Here is a 20,000-nt window from a genome sequence, read left to right as displayed (position 1 = left end):
AAAAATATCACCTCCCAAAACTATACATTTGACTATCTCCTCCCAGTCAGTGTATTCGGCCACGACCAGGACAACACCAAATAATCTCATTCCAAGACAAAGACAGACAGTATGTTGGAAGACAGATATAATAGGGGGGATAGAAGACACAGAATGTGCATCCCTGCCCACTATGGGAGGTCAGGAACCTTATACAGTAAATCGTTACGGAGTTACGGGTGATCAAAAGGTGGTGCTAAGACAGCAGCCTCTTATGGTTCTCACACTACTATGTTATGACGATCGACCCAATCAGCAAAGTCTGGTCCGCATTCGTGCACCGTCGCGAACCCGCCTGGTAGCATCGTCACAACACACCTTTCGACTAGATGCTCTGCCGTCTCGGGTTCTTGCCCACAGCGTGGACATATTGGACAGGAAGTTAGACCCCACCGATGTAACGCACTTGCTGTTAGGCAGCTCCTCGACCGAAGCCTAGTAGAGAGAAACCTTCTTTCAATCCCAGATTTAGTCGATTTTAACCCCCTTGCGCAACTAGTGGTGAATGAATAGCTTTGATGTCTAAGATCTGGATTGCCAATAATAGACTGGTATCTGTGCGGTTATGTGGTCTTGTGGTATGACACTCGCTTTCGGATCGGAAGGTTGTGGGTTCGAGTCTCGCTCGGCGCATTGTTGAGTCCTTGAAGAAGTTTCTTTACTCTCATTCTTTCACCGTACTCAGGTGTAAACTGAGTACCTGGCCGTTAACAGCGTTGTCTCTGTCCGATAAAATGTAATATTGGCTTTCAGGTGTCATGTCCCGTCCTAAATGTTAAATGTTGCTGTTGGCCAGGGACCCTTGTAAAGAGCTTTGACCACGTTTAGTGAATATTGCGCTAATAAAAGCTCAATTATTATTTTTTGGTATCCTATCTAAAGGATAGAAAGCCAAATTTTACTGCTAGTTTTACTCTCAACTTGAACGTTGTGGTTCCTAAGAACTACTGGTCGTAATAATATAATATCGTCTTTGTTTACAGAAAACCGACCTTTAATACTAGTTAGGGTCAGGTGAAGTTAAATTGGTGACGCCTTGAAAACAGTGGTGCCGTACTCTGGAAAAACACATGTTTAAAAATTTGGCCAGAAAACCTGTCCTTCAAATATCGATCGATTTAAATGACTCTCTTCGGCGAAGTCGCGGGTCTGGGAGTTTTTGCCAAGATGAGAGTCATTTAAATCGATCGATATTTGAAGGACGAGTTTTCTGGTCAAATTTGTTAATATTATGTGTTTTTCCAGATTATGGTAGAGTTGAGAATGGGGCGTTAATTGAAAGGACCAGAGGATGATTAAACAGAGATAATAGAAATAGACGAGAGAAAAAGAAAAAAAGATGAGGAAGGATAAAAAAATCCGAAAACCGTCAAGAATATTGGCGAGTGATGCGATTCTGATATTCACTCACAAAACGTCCTTTTTTTCATCTTAGCCAGAAATGTTAAACTTTTTAATAGGCGGCTATAATAATAATTGAGAGCTTTTGTATAGCGCAATATCCACTAAAAGTGCTCAAAGCGCTTTACAAGGGATCCCTGGCCAACAACAATACTTAACATGTAGAACAGGACATGACGCCTATAAGGCGATATTACATTTTTCCGCTGTTAACGGCCAGGTCCTTATTTTACATCTGAGTACGGTGAGATAATGTGAGTAAAGAGCCTTTTCCAAGGACCCATCTATGTGCCGAGCGAGAATCGAACCTATGACCTTCAGATCCGGAAGCGAGTGTCATACCACTAATAGACCGCATAGCCGCACTATGTGGTACTGTGGTATGACACTCGCCTTCGGACCAAAAGGTCCTGTGTTCGAGTCTTGCTGTGAGCGGTGCATAGTTAAGTACTTGGAAAAGACTCGCTATTCATATTATTCTCTCACTGTACTCAAGTATAAAATGAGTACATGGCCGTTATCTGCGTTTTCTCTGCAAGAAAACAATTGTAATATCGTCTAACAGGCGTCATGTCTCGTCCTCTGTGTTAAGTTGTGCTGTTGGCAGGGTCTCCAGTAAAGCGCTTTGAGCACTTTTAGTTGATATTGCGCTAGATAAATGCTCAAGTTTTGTTGATGTTTTAATGGTTGTTTTTGTTTGTTTATTTTTCAACAAATTAATATCAATGAAATGTGATAACCCTCAACTAGTCAAGTTTCTTCTTTGCAGACATTCAGAGCCGGAGTTTATCCCGGTGTCTATAGCGTGAAACGGACACTAACAATTGCTAGCTATCCTTTTGATCGGACGCTAGTCCATCGCAAAGTACTTTCCGCCAGATCTAACAGACCCAGAAAACCAATCACTGCATGGTGGACAGTGAAGTCAGAAAAAAATCTAATCTCGAAAGCACCCGGGGATCGACATTGGTCCCTTTGCATGTGAAGCGAGTGCTCTACCAACTGAGCCACCGGGACCCCTTCAAATAAGCCTCGAGTTCCAAATTGAAGAAATGCGTTTTGTCAACAATTTACGGCAGGTTACTTTGGTATTAAAAGACATTCGTCCACATTTTTAGCATATCTTAGAAGTGTTGATTGCGCAAGCATATGTCACAGAGGCATTACGTGTATTGCAGGGAATGTGTTGTTATTATTGTGATTGAGAAAAAAAATCGTGTTTATTTTGTAATGCGTTTTTAGTGGTGAATGAATAGCTTTGCTGTGTACGATCTGGATTGTCAATAGACTTGTATCTGTATGTTGTCCCGTGTGGTATGACACTCGCTTTCGGATCGGAAGGTCCTCGGTTCGAGCCTCGCTCGCTCGGCGCATAGTTGAGTCCTTTGCAGATTACTTTGCTCTAAAAAAAAAAAGCATGCGTCCAATTTTTTAGAAGATCTTAGAGGAGTATTTTGGGGCAAACATGATAACTGAAGGCATTATTGCTATGTGCATTGTTGACATTATTGTGATGGAGAAAAAATCGTGCTTATTTTATAATGCGTTTGGCCTACGGACGGCAGGTTCGTCACAAAGTGCGCACGTAAACCGTATGCTTATGTAGCGCAGTTTGCAACCTTGTTTATGTGTGCTATATTCAAGCTACGACACCGATCAATAACCAAACACAATACGTTGATAAAGGTTTTGAAGCTAAATGAAGATATATTTTATTACAATATAACGAAGATATTATGAGATATGAAGATGAAATGATAGATGTCATAAGTATGAAATCAAATGGATGGATGACAAATTGATGGAGATGGTGTGATGATGAATATGATATGAAAGCGATATGAAAATATATAATTAAATCAATTAATTATCAATACTTTACCAAACCGCTACCACATCAGACAATCTCACAGATAGGTTGCAACCATCACAGTCATACAGGCAACTAATAATTAACTAACTAACTAAACACAATCCAGACGTGTAGAAGAAAGCCAAAAGAGTGTCCTTGATATTCAACAAAACTGTAAGGTTGTTCTAATATTGTTAATTTGTCTCTTCTTGAAATTGTTCTGATTTCACAGTATTCATAAACAGATCAATTGTTTCTCAATGTTCTGATATTAAAATAAGCAAATGGTTCTTCACAGGTAACTTATAAAACAGGCAAATGTTCAGTTTCTATTAGTGTCAAGCTATGAGCGTATAGCCTAAAGTTGGCTTGTTAAAGCCCAGCCTCCAACGGCTCATTCACTTTAAAGAAAGAAAATGATTTTGTTATAATATGACAATCATACGAATATAACTCTATCTATATTCGAACTCACTTAATTTGTGAGTAAATATTATTTTACTTTAACAAATCAATTTATTAATGTTGATTAATATTGCTTTACTTTGTAGATATGAAATAATAATGCTTTATAGCAAGAAAAGCTTATTTTCTTTACAACAAGAATATATTACACAATTAATTTCATTATCTGATTAATTAATTGAGAATCAAAATTTAAAGTGATATTATGATATTGATATCAAAACACAATCATAATTGTAATCGCAACATATTATTCAAAAATCTCACCAGAGCCGAACAGATTATTGAAATCACAAATTAAGTCTACACAAGACTTTAATCAAACTCTACACAAGAGTTATAACACAACTTGATTCAGCTCAAACTTTGAGCACCACAAAGTCTACACAAGACTTAAATCACACTCTACACAAGAGTTAACACAAAACGTGTTTCAGCTCGAACTTTGAGCACTACAAAGTCTACACAAGACTTTAATCCAACTCTACACAAGAGTTAAACAAATGAGCCTAAAAGACTCCGCTGTGGTTATCGCTTAGAGACTATGAGCCTAAAAGACTCCGCTGTCTGGTCTCTTTTGAGACAATGAGCCTAAAAGACTCCGCTGAGTGGTCTGAAGAAACTGCTCAAAACTCTGGCATTTATAGGCAAAAATCAAGCAAACGAAGCAAAATTCTACCCACACAACCGGATGTTAGTCATATCCGTAAACATCTGAAATTCCTTAAAACTCCCCCAGATTCCATAATCATGGACAACAACAACCCATCCTGATACCGGACATCCTCATATCAAGGATAAATAAATTCGTCAGCCCCATAGTTACGAGATACAATCAAGCCATACCATAACAAAGTCACTCCCGTAGAATACAGGGATCCTACTTTGCTTATAAGTTTACGGAGAAAACAAGATTGATGCCTTTCTCACAATAACACCCACACTACGTAGTTTAATTCAAACTTCCGGGCCATAGGTGCATGATCTGATACGACCTGTATCAACAAAAGAAGGGTTGTTCCGGAGGGATTCAATAACAACAACAACTAATACTACGACGACGTACATCCTGTCGTAAACTGAAGCCTACACGGAAGCATTTCGTTACATATCTCCCCCTAAGACTAAATTTGGTACAACATTTAGTTAGATCATCGAAATGCCTCAAGATCACATCGATCTCGACAATTATTTGGGCTCATGGTTGTCCCTTCCTTCAACAGACAACATCGGCATCACACATCCACACTTCAACTCCACCTTGCCGTGTGTCATGCATTTCGGTGGTTCATGATCCTTGTTTTCGTCAAAACATGGAAGTCGAGGACTCTTAACAGTGGGAGCATGAGTAAATGATCGAATGTCACTTGTCATACTGTCGTTGTTGGAGGAAGCCTGACACTCCGACTTTAACCTAAGCAGTTCAAGCTCTTTCTCCATCAGAGCTTCTTGTCTTTGAGCTCGTGCTCTGCTTATCTCCTCCTCTTCTTTGGCACGTTCTCTCTCCTTCTCTTTTCTCTCTTCATCTTCTTGTAACTGGGCTGTCACCCAAGCACGGAGATCTTCACCCCTTAACTCCAATTTTTCTCCAAGTTTAATTAATCTTTCCACATCCATCTCTAAGACAATTAATCAAACCAATTCAAATTCAAATAAACAAACTTCAATATGTTTATCAACACTGTTGCCGTAAATGTTACTTTCACGTAGAATAAAGTGGTATTACAAGTAACCTTATTAACGAAAGGCGGTCAATATAGATCCCAAAACAGATTCAAAACAGGCAATTATTACCGATTCCTACACGGAATTCAAAACATTGACTTAATATAGACGTATATTAGAGTCAAAACAACTGATTTAATACAGGTCCTCACACGGAACCAACGCTTCACCCAGATTCCCCACACGGAATCAACAAAATAGCTTCACCCAGATTCCCCTCACGGAATCATAAAAACTATCTTCACCCAGATTCTTTCTCAGAATCAACAAAATAACTTCACCCAGATTCTTTCTCAGAATCATCAAAATATCTTCACCCAGATTCTTTCTCAGAATCAACAAAATATCTTCACCCAGATTCTTTCTCAGAATCAAAATATCTTCACCCAGATTCTTTCTTAGAATCAACAAAATATCTTCACTCAGATTCTCTCTTAGAATCAACAAAATATCTTCACTCAGATTCTCTCTTAGAATCAACAAAATATCTTCACCCAGATTCTCTCTTAGAATCAACAAAATATCTTCACCCAGATTCTCTCTTAGAATCAACAAAATATCTTCACCCAGATTCTTTCTTAGAATCAACAAAATGTCTTCACCCAGATTCTCTCTCAGAATCAACAAAATTTCTTCACCAGATTCTTTCTTAGAATCAACAAAATGTCTTCACCCAGATTCTCTCTCAGAATCAACAAAATATCTTCACCCAGATTCTCTCTCAGAATCAACAAAATATCTTCACCCAGATTCTTTCTTAGAATCAACAAAATATCTTCACCCAGATTCTTACACAGAATCAACAAAATGTCTTCACCCAGATTCTTCCTTAGAATCAACAAAATATCTTCACCCAGATTCTCTCTTAGAATCAACAAAACATCCTCACCCAGATTCTTTCTTAGAATCAACAAAATATCTTCACCCAGATTCTTTCTTAGAATCAATAAAATATCTTCCCCCAGATTCTCTCTCAGAATCAACAAAATATCTTCACCCAGATTCTTACACAGAATCAATACCTTGACTTACTATATGTGCATAGAAAGTCAGAACAAATGATTTAATACAGATCCTCACACGGGACCAACACAATATTCTCCCAGATTCCTACACGGAATCAAATTACCCCAACAACCACCTTCGTTCCTTACAAAAGGGAGAGGGGGGACAATGGAGGCTTTACAGCGCGAGTACCGCTTTCGCGCTAAGTCAGTGATCCGTATCACTATGTCAGATGACTGACAACTTAGAACCGAACAAATGAAAATTACCAGAATAACTTGTATTACACCTTGCGTATAATGACAGTCTTATAACCATTAAATGGATACCAATTTGCTTTAAGCTCAAAGATATTATCTATCTCGAGTTTCAAACAACTCCCTAACCTGTCTCAACAATTGTTTGGTCGCGATGTCTCTTGAATGCACAACACTAAGAATCCCACTTCTGACACCAAATTATGTCACAAAGTGCGCACGTAAACCGTATGCTTATGTAGCGCAGTTTGCAACCTTGTTTATGTGTGCTATATTCAAGCTACGACACCGATCAATAACCAAACACAATACGTTGATAAAGGTTTTGAAGCTAAATGAAGATATATTTTATTACAATATAACGAAGATATTATGAGATATGAAGATGAAATGATAGATGTCATAAGTATGAAATCAAATGGATGGATGACAAATTGATGGAGATGGTGTGATGATGAATATGATATGAAAGCGATATGAAAATATATAATTAAATCAATTAATTATCAATACTTTACCAAACCGCTACCACATCAGACAATCTCACAGATAGGTTGCAACCATCACAGTCATACAGGCAACTAATAATTAACTAACTAACTAAACACAATCCAGACGTGTAGAAGAAAGCCAAAAGAGTGTCCTTGATATTCAACAAAACTGTAAGGTTGTTCTAATATTGTTAATTTGTCTCTTCTTGAAATTGTTCTGATTTCACAGTATTCATAAACAGATCAATTGTTTCTCAATGTTCTGATATTAAAATAAGCAAATGGTTCTTCACAGGTAACTTATAAAACAGGCAAATGTTCAGTTTCTATTAGTGTCAAGCTATGAGCGTATAGCCTAAAGTTGGCTTGTTAAAGCCCAGCCTCCAACGGCTCATTCACTTTAAAGAAAGAAAATGATTTTGTTATAATATGACAATCATACGAATATAACTCTATCTATATTCGAACTCACTTAATTTGTGAGTAAATATTATTTTACTTTAACAAATCAATTTATTAATGTTGATTAATATTGCTTTACTTTGTAGATATGAAATAATAATGCTTTATAGCAAGAAAAGCTTATTTTCTTTACAACAAGAATATATTACACAATTAATTTCATTATCTGATTAATTAATTGAGAATCAAAATTTAAAGTGATATTATGATATTGATATCAAAACACAATCATAATTGTAATCGCAACATATTATTCAAAAATCTCACCAGAGCCGAACAGATTATTGAAATCACAAATTAAGTCTACACAAGACTTTAATCAAACTCTACACAAGAGTTATAACACAACTTGATTCAGCTCAAACTTTGAGCACCACAAAGTCTACACAAGACTTAAATCACACTCTACACAAGAGTTAACACAAAACGTGTTTCAGCTCGAACTTTGAGCACTACAAAGTCTACACAAGACTTTAATCCAACTCTACACAAGAGTTAAACAAATGAGCCTAAAAGACTCCGCTGTGGTTATCGCTTAGAGACTATGAGCCTAAAAGACTCCGCTGTCTGGTCTCTTTTGAGACAATGAGCCTAAAAGACTCCGCTGAGTGGTCTGAAGAAACTGCTCAAAACTCTGGCATTTATAGGCAAAAATCAAGCAAACGAAGCAAAATTCTACCCACACAACCGGATGTTAGTCATATCCGTAAACATCTGAAATTCCTTAAAACTCCCCCAGATTCCATAATCATGGACAACAACAACCCATCCTGATACCGGACATCCTCATATCAAGGATAAATAAATTCGTCAGCCCCATAGTTACGAGATATCAATCAAGCCATACCATAACAAAGTCACTCCCGTAGAATACAGGGATCCTACTTTGCTTATAAGTTTACGGAGAAAACAAGATTGATGCCTTTCTCACAATAACACCCACACTACGTAGTTTAATTCAAACTTCCGGGCCATAGGTGCATGATCTGATACGACCTGTATCAACAAAAGAAGGGTTGTTCCGGAGGGATTCAATAACAACAACAACTAATACTACGACGACGTACATCCTGTCGTAAACTGAAGCCTACACGGAAGCATTTCGTTACAAGGTTCCTGTGATCGAAATAAACATGCGTCCTTCTTCTTCTTCCTTGCGTTCGCAAAAACATGCGTCCAAATTTTTAGATCTTAGACGAGTTGTTTGGGCAAACATGATAACAGAAGGCATTACATGAATTGCAGGGAATGTGTTATCGTTATCGTGATGGAGAAAAAAAATCGTGTTTATTTTATAATGATTTTTGTCATGTATGGCAGATTACTTTGCTCTATAAAAAAAAGCATGCGTCCAAATTTTAGAAGATCTTAGAGGAGTTTTTTTTTTGGGGGGGGCAAACATAACTGAAGCATTAACTCTCTCCTTACCAGCCATTTTCAGGATTTTCCCCAAAACTTCACACCCAAATATAACACAAAAATGGATTTTTTTATCACTCAGACACAATAACAGTAGATCTAAGTTCTTGCGATAAATAATTTCTTTAACAAAACATGTTCTTCAACACACTGTTCATTTTCTTTAAATTTAATGATGTACAAGAGAAATTTGAATAAGAAAAATGTTGGTTGTATCGTAACGAATGTGACGATTTCCCTACAGTTGGTAAGGAGAGGGTTAAAACTGTGTGCATTGTTGACTTTATCGTGATAGAGAAAATAAATCGTGCTTATTTTTGTAATGCGTTTTGTCTGCGGACGGCAGGTTCCTGTGATCGAAATAACGATGCCTCCTTCTTCTTCTTCTTCGCGTTCGCAAAAACATGCGTCCAAATTTTTAGAAGATCTTAGAGGAGTTGTTTGGGCAGCGTGGCTCAGCGGTACGGTCTTTGCTTTGTACCCGAAAGGTACCGAGTTCGATCACCCGCCACTGCGCTGTGTGGCCTTGAGCAAGTCACCTCGCCCTAGCTCAATTTGTGTGGCGCTGCACTGCGGCTGATGCCTGGGTTATTCCAGTCTTCCCATGGAATATACCCTAGATTCAAATTTTCCCTATGGGATGAACAACGGGAATTTTAATATATTCTATTTTTTAAAATAATGACAACTAAAGGCATCATGCAGTGTGCTTTGTTGTCATTATTGTGGTTGAGATACAAAAAAGCGTGTTTATATTGTAATTTTTCTGTTAGAACGGTACATAGATATAAGCCACTATCTCAAAACAATGGTATGTCAGGTTGATCAAATAGCTGGAAATAGCTACAAATATGAACCTTGGGTTTTGGGTTTATTATTAAATTATTTTTATTTATTTATCTTTTAATTGTTGACAGAGACAGCGCTCTGACTGGTCAATAGAAAACAAAAGTGTGATGTCAACAAACTGGTTCCAATCTCATTGAAAGAGTGCAAAACCGCCCCTCCGGTGGACTAGATATATACCTTGTGTGAATGATCTTCTGGTTTTAGAGCGATGGCATCTTATTTTCTGGCCTAAGCAATATTATATGCTGGTCGTCGATGAAGATCATCCATCCTCAGTCTTTTACGTCCCGTAATCCTAATAATTTGCCTATACATCTTACTAAAATAGTTGTGCCACCTTTTGATTCAATATGTCACCTATTCATTATTAGTCCTCCGAATGCCCTGTTTACACACACACACACACACACTTCCAATGAGTTTAGAACCGGAAGAACAGAAGGTGTGGCATCACAACTTCTCTGTCTTTTATTATCATGCTGAGTAGGGTGAGACAATGTGAGTCAAGAGACGTCTCCAATCCAAGGATTGAACTTTGTGTTGCCCAGAGCGGAGCTCGAACCCAGGACCTACGGGTTAAAAAGTCAAGCTGCATGTATAACATAGCACTCTAGATTTAAAAAAAAATAATTTTAATGAGCTTTTATATAGGGCAATATCCACTAAATGTGCTCAAAGCGCTTTACAGGGGGTCTTTGGTCAACGGCAACATTTAACATGTAGGACGGGACATAACGCCTATTAGGCGATATTACAATTTTTCGGACAAAGACAACGCTGTTAATGGCCAGGTACTCATTTTACACCTGAGTACGGTGAGAGAATGTGAGTAAAGAGTCTTTTCCAAGGACTCAACTATGCGCCAAGCGCGAGGCTCGAACCCAGGACCTTCCGATCCGAAAGCTAGTGTCATACCACGAGACCAAATAGCCGCACATAGATCAGAAACCCGTACAAAAAAAAGAAAAAAAAAAAAAACAGACAAGAAATGAACAAGACATTAAATATCAAACTTACCCATTATTGTCAATGAATAACAAACACTTTAACGTCAAATAAATGAACGTGTTCAGTTTTTCCACCTTCAGTTTCTACCACGACTTCTAATCGAAAGCATAGAAAAACTCCAATGAAACACTAGATATTTCATTTCATTCAGTCTTTTGTTATCGAGTATTATCAATCCAATTCATAGAAGTAGATAGATAATGTTTTAGTTAGCAATTCCACACCTTTGTAAAGCGATTTGAGCACGTTTAGTGAATATTTTGGTGGGAGTTTTTTCATGTCCAAATAGGTACTAGTTAGACAACGTGTACATATATTATGCAGGTCTGATATCCGAACCCGCTTATGGGCCTAGTTTAACATTGTTGCAATGGACAATATTTTGCGTCATTTTTTAAAGATTTCCATTACAATGAGCCCAGAAGGAATTTGGTTATCAGACCTGCAAATAAGTGCACCTCGGTACTAGGTATTTGTATACAGTGTATCTCAACATATCGATTATAATTTATTTTTTTCATGTGAAATTCTATTCTTTAAAACAAACATTATATCTAGATTTTAATTGTTAAAAAACTGTGAAGCTTAATTCCTTGTTATTAACTATATTTGTGTATAGTTGTTTATGTATCTATAAATACATTTATTTAATAATTTGCTTATATTTGTTTTATTTCTCTTATTCACTTATTTTATTTATTTATTTATTTATTTATTTATTTATTTATTTATTTATTTATTTGTTTGTTTGTCTGTTTGTTTATTTATATAATTATTTTCTTATTTTAGTATTTATTTCATTCATTCAACTTTCATCTAAATAATGTATTATCTGTTTTTCTTCTTTTTTTTTTTTTTGACATCATCGTGTCTAAAATATACTTAGATAAATCTAATAACTCTCAACCATTCGGAACCATCAAACAAGAACTGGGCAAGAAATTATCACAAGCACCGATATTATGAACTCAGAATCACCAGGAGAGATAAACTGTTATCATACATACATAATGATATCTGCTTCCGTTCGAAATTCAAAAATAAACAACGAAATACACGGCCTTGGTGTTTCAACGAGAAAACGATGGCGGACTATTAATTCCAAGAACGGAGAGGCAACAAGTGGACGACAAGAGAGATGATTGCCCACGTCGTGGTGAGAGCGTGAGGTGCGGGGATTATAATATCAGCTCGCTCGTGCGGAAGAAGGAGGGAGTTCAGAGTTCTTGGGACATCGTAGTGCTTGCTACCAGCAGCAGTAGGAGCAGGTGCGGCGTAAGGACGAACACGGCCAAATTCTAATAAAGCGTGACTTTACATTTTGGCCAGAAATAAATGACAATGTGAAATACGCTTCAACAGTCGTAACGTCATTTCACTCGTAATTACGCATGGTAACTTAGTAACTGGCTCTAAACTATCGGAACAATGGCGGACGCCCTTATGAAATATTTCTCCGACGAGCATAAAAGCGTATCCAAAGGGAGAAAAAAAACCCATTATAAATCTGATCATGTTTTGACTTTTACACATTCTGATCACAAGACATATGAAAAGTTCTAGCCAGCATGAAGAATAAAAAATACCGATTTTCTTTGTTTAGAACCACGATGGCCGCCGTTGCTGGGCGACGTGACATCAGACTATTGAATCCAATTGTATTTAAGCTTGAATTAAATATACGAAAATGGGTAAAATGGACGTTTCGGGCTTCCCCTTTATCAACAAAACAGGATGAATGAAACACTACAGACGAATGAGATAATGTGGTCTGGCGTTAAGATGAATCAACGCCACTACCACATTATCTCACTCGTCTGTAGTGTTTTATTCATCCTGTTTTGTTGATAAAGGGGAAGTCCGAAACGTCCATTTTATCAGTTTTCGTATATTAAATTGAAGCTTACATTCAATTTCACATTGTTATTTATTTATTCGAGCGTCGAGCAACATCATTTACATTTTAGCCAGAAAAAATTTACTTCATAACAAATTATGAGTTGTGACGAACGGTTGTAGTACAACAAAATGCAGGTCTGACATCCGAACGCAATTTTGGGCCCAGTTTAACATAATTGTAACGGATAATATTTTGCGTCATTTTTCTTTTTTTAGATTTCCGTTACAACAATGAGCCCATGAGGAATTGGGCTATCAGACCTGCAAATAAATGCACGTCGGTCGTAATCGAAGAGAGAGAAAGAGAGAAAGAATGAAAGAGATGAAAGAAATAAAGGAAGAGAGGGGTAATGAAGATGGACTGGAGGAGAGAATGAAAGGAAGAGAGTGGAAGAGAGAAAATAAAAGAGAGGGACACAGAGAGAGACAGAGAGAGAGAGAGAGAGAGAGAGAGAGAGAGAGAGAGAGAGACCTTTGTCTTTCTGATGAGGGATATCAAAGCACAAGCTTTTCCTCTTACAACTTGTTACAGGAAAATAATCTAAAATGGAGTATGATGAGGATGGTGATGGTGTTGTAGAGGAATGGTGAATGTGAAGGATTGTAACGGAAATATTAGGAAGGTTGTTGTGATGATGATGATGATGATGATGATGATGATAATGATGATGTGGTGATGATGACTACGATGTTACTAGTGTGCATATATTATGTGAGTGTGTATACATATTATGTTATGTATGTACGCAATAATATTGCGCTGTTATAAATTTGTAACCAACCACTTTTTAGGACGATAAAGATATATTATTATTATTATCATTATTATTATTATTAATTATTATTATTATTATTATTATTATTATTAATATTATTATTATTATTATCAATAATAATAATAATAATAATAATAATAATAATAATAATAATAATAATAATAATAATAATAATAATAATAATAATAATAATAATATTCTCCACAAAAATAATCCAGTGCTAAGTTATGATAAACAATAGGAAAAAGTAGTTTTCTACGGGGGTTTTTTGGTTTCTCCGTTCTCAATAATAAAGAATAATTGAAAATTTTGACTGTCTGGCACCAATGATATAACAGAAGAAATAGTTTATCAAAGGTTCAAAAAAGTGTGAAAGAAAATATCCACTTTATCCTCACATTTTCGTCACAAATACTAGATATAATTTTCATGCTACGAGTAGATCATCGATTTTTGTTTTATTTTTCATTATTGAACGCAGAGCAAATGATAAAAAAGAATGTTTTCCATAAATTAGTAGTAGTAGTTGTTGTAGTAGTAGTAGTAGTAGTAGTAGTAGTAGTAGTAGTAGTAGTAGTAGTAGTAGTAGTAGTAGTAGTAGTTGTAGTAGTTAGTAGTATGTAGTATAGTAGTAGTATAGTAGTAGTATAGTAGTAGTAGTAGTTAGTAGTAGTAGTAGTAGTAGTAGTAGTAGTAGTAGTACAGTAGTAGTATAGTAGTAGTAGTAGTAGTAGTAGTAGTAGTAGTAGTAGTAGTAGTAGTAGTAGTAGTGTATGTAGTAGTAGTAGTAGTAGTAGTAGTAGTAGTATAGTAGTAGTAGTACCAGTAGTAGCAGTAGTAGTAGTAGTAGTTGTTGTAGTAGTAGTAGTAGTAGTAGTAGTAGTAGTAGTAGTAGTAGTAGTAGTAGTAGTAGTAGTAGTAGTAGTAGTACGATAAAATCCATCACTGCTTAGGCTCGTAATTACTCATTCACTTATAAATCACTTGATGTGCATTATCCAAGGACACAACGCTTAGTAGGGTTGAAAAAAAATGTAAGGATTCTGATACTGTCGATTATGATAAAGTACAAAATTTACGAAAGTTATGGCCCCAATACTGCATTAGCGATAAAATGAAAATTCATTAGTATTTATAATGCATACTTACAGATCATTCATAATACTTTGATAGCACACCTTTGGGAATTCGAATAAATTAAAGTCTCCATTAAGCAGAGTCGACTGAACTCTGAACTAAGAATCTTTTAACTCTTTAAATGTCAAGGACAGTAAACAGGCGGCGTCTATTTTGTGGTGTTTATTTCTCCATTAATATCATTTTTCTTGAGAGAATTATTAATACCCACTGAATCAACAAGTACCGTTAATGGGGCGTCTTAATGATGTAATTCGATTGAGGAGCAGCCATTGTTTGCGTCTTGTATATCCCCAGCCAGCCAGCTCGTGTAGTGTTGTTGTCATGAAAACATGTTTGTTCTGTTTTGATAATACAGTAGTCTCCGGTTATGAGGACAGTTGAAAGAAAAAAAAAGACAAAGTTGTGATTTCAGCCAGGCCATGCAACCTATCAGTATTTTGTGGAGCGTGATCCAAATTAGATTTAAGCTAATGTACTTTATGAACTACCAGAATCCTACCAGTATTGAATAAGACCAAGATGTAAGTTATTGTAATAGTAGAAAATATGGCTCCCATTGACTTGTATGGGTGTTGCGCTTGTTTACCATTATCTCTTAATTAAGTCTGGTTCATGTGTCTGTTTTCCGGATTTTGCTTTTAATATAGAGGCCCAGGGTTTGTTGGAGTTTTTTTTTTCTGTTTGTTTTGTTTTGTTTTTGTTTTGTTTTTTGTTTTTTGTTTTGTTTTTTTTTTTTTTGTTGTTGTTGGGGGGGGGGGGGGGGGGGTGATTTTGTGTTTGTTTTTTGTTGTTGTTTTTTGTTTGTTTGTTGGAGGGCTTTTTTTTGGGGGGGGGGGGGGGTGTTTTGCATCTTTTTTTTTTCTTTATGTTTTTGTCTTTTGTTGTTTTGTTTTTTTCTTTGATTTGATTTATTATTTGTTTTGTTTTGTTTTGTTTTTTGTTGGTGTTTTATTTTTTAGATGTTAATCGCAAGCAAACACTATTTTGGATGATTTGAATGAGAGAAGGCAAGAGAGATAGATAGAAAAGAAAGAGAGATAGAGAGAGGGAGAGAGAGAGAGAGAGAGAGAGAGAGAGAGAGAGAGAGATAGAGAGAGAGAGAGAGAGTTGACTCGATCAGGAGAATATGTGATAAACGCTGCACTCCAAAGAGAAGAAGAAGAAGAAGAAGAAGAAGAAGAAGAAGAAGAAGAAGAAGAAGAAGAAGAAGAAGAAGAAGAAGAAGAAGAAGAAGAAGAAGAAGAAGAAGAAGAAGAAAGAAGAAGAAGAAGAAGAAGAAGAAGAAGAAAGAAGAAGAAGAAGAAGAAGAAGAAGAAGAAGAAGAAGAAGAAGAAGAAGAAGAAGAAGAAGGAAGAAGAGGAAGAGGAGGAGGAGGGGAAGAAGAAGAAGAGGAGGCTATGTGGTCTTGTGGTATGACACTCGCATTCGGATCGGAAGGTCTAGGATTCGAGTCCCATGCCCACTCTAAACGGCGTTTAGTTAAGTCCTTGGAAAAGGCTTTTTTCTCACAGTACTCTGGTATAAAATGAGTACCTGGCCGTTGTCAGGGCTGTCTCCGTGGTAAAAATTGTATTATAACCTTACAGAGCTTTCTGCTTCGTTCTACGTGTTAATTTTTGCTGTTGGCTAAGAACATCTTCTAAAGCGCTTTGAGCAGGTTTAGTGGATGCTGCTCTATATAAATGCTAAGTTTTGATAGTATGTTGCACTTTATTGATGGGTTTAATTAAAATGCTCACTACATCCGCCAGCCGGAGACGAAGTACCAACACACAAAACTATATGTAACCTTGATTATTTATAGTCTGATAGAATTTAGTGGTAAATAAATCATTAAAATGTCTGTCTAAAAACAATAACAAAGAGCTGAGTGACGTCAATTTCGTTCCATCTATAGCTATCTACAATTAAGAAGAAAGTACCAAGACCAAGATTTTGAATTTCTTATTTCCAGTAAATAAAAAAAGAAAAGGAAATTGTTTCCAATAATAATAAAATGAAAATCAAAAAACGAAAAAGAAAAAAAAAAAAGAGAGGGCTGCTGCTTCCTCCCCGGATAATAATGACCCCCATTTCATTTATTTTTTTTATTATTATTATTAAAACTTGATAACGAGTTCTGCTTGTGGGTCTGATTACTGTCCTCTACCCTCAGGAGATGAGTGAAGCTGACGGTTATTTTAAACACTGGTTAGTATTTCGGTTGTTGGGGAAAAAGAAACTCAGAAAAGAAACAACAGCTTCAACGTGAACTCGAAGTCCTCTTTCTTCTTCAACGCGAGCTTTTCCAAAGGAATTCGACACCGCCAGTAACTTTCAAAAGCAAAGGCGACCAATATATCAGCTCCTGTAATATGTGGAGAAAAAAAAATAATATGTTTTCGTTACCTCTTGTGCTTCTCAAATTTCACTGAAAAGATTTGTCATCAGCATCGCTCCTCGTCAACTGTTGATGTCACGTAAACGGGAAGTGAGACTTTATGTTTTTCTCCATTTACCGAAATATAACCTGTAATATGTTTCCTTACCGTAATCTGTATTAAATCTATATTAAATTCACGATTTCAATCAATACCCTCACCCCACCCCCCCCCCCCCCCCACCCCTAAAAGAAAAACCAAACAAGCATAGTAAACTAAATCTCGATTTAATAACATGTTACCAATGATGCGTCTTTTTTACAAGAACTATTATTATTATTATTATTATCATCATCATCATCATCATCATCATCATCATCATCATCATCATCATCATCATCATCATCATTATTTTTCTAAAGATTCCGAAACGTAGCTATCTTGTTGTATTTTCTGGAATCAGGCTGTTGAAGACTTCGTTTATTTGCTTGTTCGTTTATTTGTTTGTTTTTGTTTTCCTATGTGCCGCGTTCCAGTTTGCCGGTTTTAACGCCGAAGTGTAATTTCGTGCTTGACGTCAGGATGCGGCAAACTCATCGATCTCGAATGCCTCCAAGTGCCGGTTTAATTGCTTTTCGCGAAATGAAAACAGCGTTAATGTTTGTTTTCCCACCTTAAAATATGACGTTTGTAGCAGGATACACTTCCTGTGCTGGTTAAGTTAAGAATTAATCTCATACATTTTTTTTCTTTCTTTCGTCTCAAATTTCCTAAAATTCCATCAAAACTTTTAAATACCAGACGAATAAATTATTTTTGGTGTTTTTTAAAATATGTATCGTGGGCTGAGGATTAATTTGGTTCTATGTCCATTTTTGGAAAGTTTTGAGATATTACAGCGTTATAATAAGGTTTTTAAAAGGCTTTATCTGACAAAAATTGGTTCAAATCGGGAAATTGACATAAACTATGTACCTATAAAAGAATGGTTGAAGTTTATATATAGTTATTGATAAAAATATAAACTTTAAATCAATTTTTCTCAATTTGAACAAATATGGAGATAGAACCAGATAACCCTCAACCGACGAATTTTTGGGATTAAAGAAATAAAATAAGTGAAAAATTATGTTAACACATTATATAAGGCAGTTTTTTCCACGTATTTACCAAGTCATTGCCCTTTTCTATCTATAGATACAATGAAGTTGACGTCATTCAGACCTTTGTTATTGTTTTTTGCCATCCATGGTTATGTTATATAGTAGTTCTCACTAAACTGTATGAACCAGACTATAAATGTTCAAGGTTGCACATTGTTTTGCGTGTCGGTCCGTTATACTTCCGGATGGCAATGTTGTGAGTTTCTTAGCCAGGCACACACTATCTATAATATAACTAATAGCACATTACTCTTGTCAACGCTAACAAGAACACTTAAATTCTGCCGGCACAAAAACATGTTTCACACAAAGAATTGATAGCTCTAGTCTGACGTCACATCTTCCTCAGTCTCTTCCGTTCAAAACTCTTTTTTTTTTCCCAACAATAACAGTAGTATCAGTATGACCAGTTTCGTCAAATTCAATAGATACTCCCGTATTACCAAAATTTTGGCCAGAAAACTCGTCCTTTGAATATACGTCGATTAAAATGACTCTCATCTTGGAAAAAAAAAACAACTCTCAAACTTAGGACTTCGGCAATTCTCAAGTTTTAGAGTTTTTGCCAAGATGAAAGTCATTTTACTCAATACATATTTGAAGGGCGAGATTTTTGGCCAAAATGTTTATTTTTAAAACGCGTTGTTTTGTTCTGAGTACGACAGAAACATGTCTTCAGAGAAGAGACACTTGAAATCGAGTCGTGTGGTGATGACATTGTCTTGTTTGAATCCACACAGCTCCGTGTTCCGAGAGGGGGGGTTCGTGTCATTATGAAAAATAAAATTGCTGAACAGGAAGTTAAGAAACCGCCGGAAGAGAAGACGATATGACGTCACACTATTCAAGGCGTCACGATTGTCAAATGTGGCCCAGTGCGGTGATTCCGGTATTATGCCACGGATCCGGTGGCACGACATCATAACGATGATAATGCTAGTAGTGCGGGGCGGTCCTTGGCAAGCTTAAGGACCACGGTCCTACGGTCCTTGGGAAATGAAGACCGCAAGGACCGGTCCTAGGACCGGTCCTTTTCGACATTGAACATTCCTGAGAGACTGTTGGAAATTCGAACCGGTTTGACCTTTGAGAGCGTGGGATCGTTCATTCTTGAACCGTTAAAGACCGCTACACGATGAAAACAGTGGCCTACAGGAGTAAAACACACGGAGTAGTCACACTCATTTCAAATTGTAACCTAATTAGAGAAGAGGGGTGATGCCTTCTTTATTTGCTCACCGTACTTCATTGTTACTTCGATAATTTAATAAAATTTGAAATTTATCCCCATTAACGGAGATAATGGCATCGCCCAAGGCGTTGATCGAGTTGTTCGTGGCGTTGATACACACACGCAACTCCTACCCCCCCCCCCCCCCCCCCCCCCCACACACACACATTAGAGGGCAGCGAGCATTGAAGAGTAAGAGAGAGACGTGAAGTTATAATAAGAGGGGGTGGATGAGGTGATAAGAGGGGTCGATGGTGACTTTTCACCAGATCTAACAAACTCAGCTACCCATTCATTGCTGAGTAGACAGGGATTCAGAAAAAAATCGACTGCACCCGAGATCGATCTCTGGCCCTTTGCGTATAAAGAGAGTGCTCTATCAACTGAGCTATCGGGGTCCCCAAATATTCTATTGGACTTTTTTAAAATTCAGACGTTATAACTGGGTTTTTTGGAAG

General features: G+C 36.7%; 1 protein-coding gene across 5 annotated transcripts in view; it reads right to left on the bottom strand.

Annotated features, from left to right (window-relative positions):
- LOC144967311 (protein unc-93 homolog A-like) overlaps window positions 1–12,128 on the bottom strand; it is a 129,282-nt gene extending 117,154 nt beyond the window's left edge. For 3 of the 5 annotated variants that reach the window (XM_078904385.1, XM_078904386.1, XM_078904390.1), the window contains exons 1-2: window positions 11,981–12,128; window positions 10,983–11,265 (exon numbers count right to left, since the gene is read on the bottom strand). The gene's annotated coding sequence lies outside the window, so the exon portion shown is untranslated. The remainder of the gene's footprint in view (window positions 1–10,982; window positions 11,266–11,980) is intronic. The other 2 variants (XM_078904389.1, XM_078904387.1) reach the window with 1 other exon arrangement.
- Between the last annotated feature and the right edge of the window lie 7,872 nt (window positions 12,129–20,000).

The sequence above is a fragment of the Berghia stephanieae genome, chromosome 3 (assembly GCF_034508935.2).
Source record: "Berghia stephanieae isolate SIO BIC M18660-M18661 chromosome 3, UCSD_Bste_1.3, whole genome shotgun sequence".
Classification (NCBI taxonomy): Eukaryota; Metazoa; Mollusca; class Gastropoda; order Nudibranchia; family Aeolidiidae; genus Berghia; species Berghia stephanieae.
This window is presented reverse-complemented; position numbering and strand designations above follow the sequence as displayed.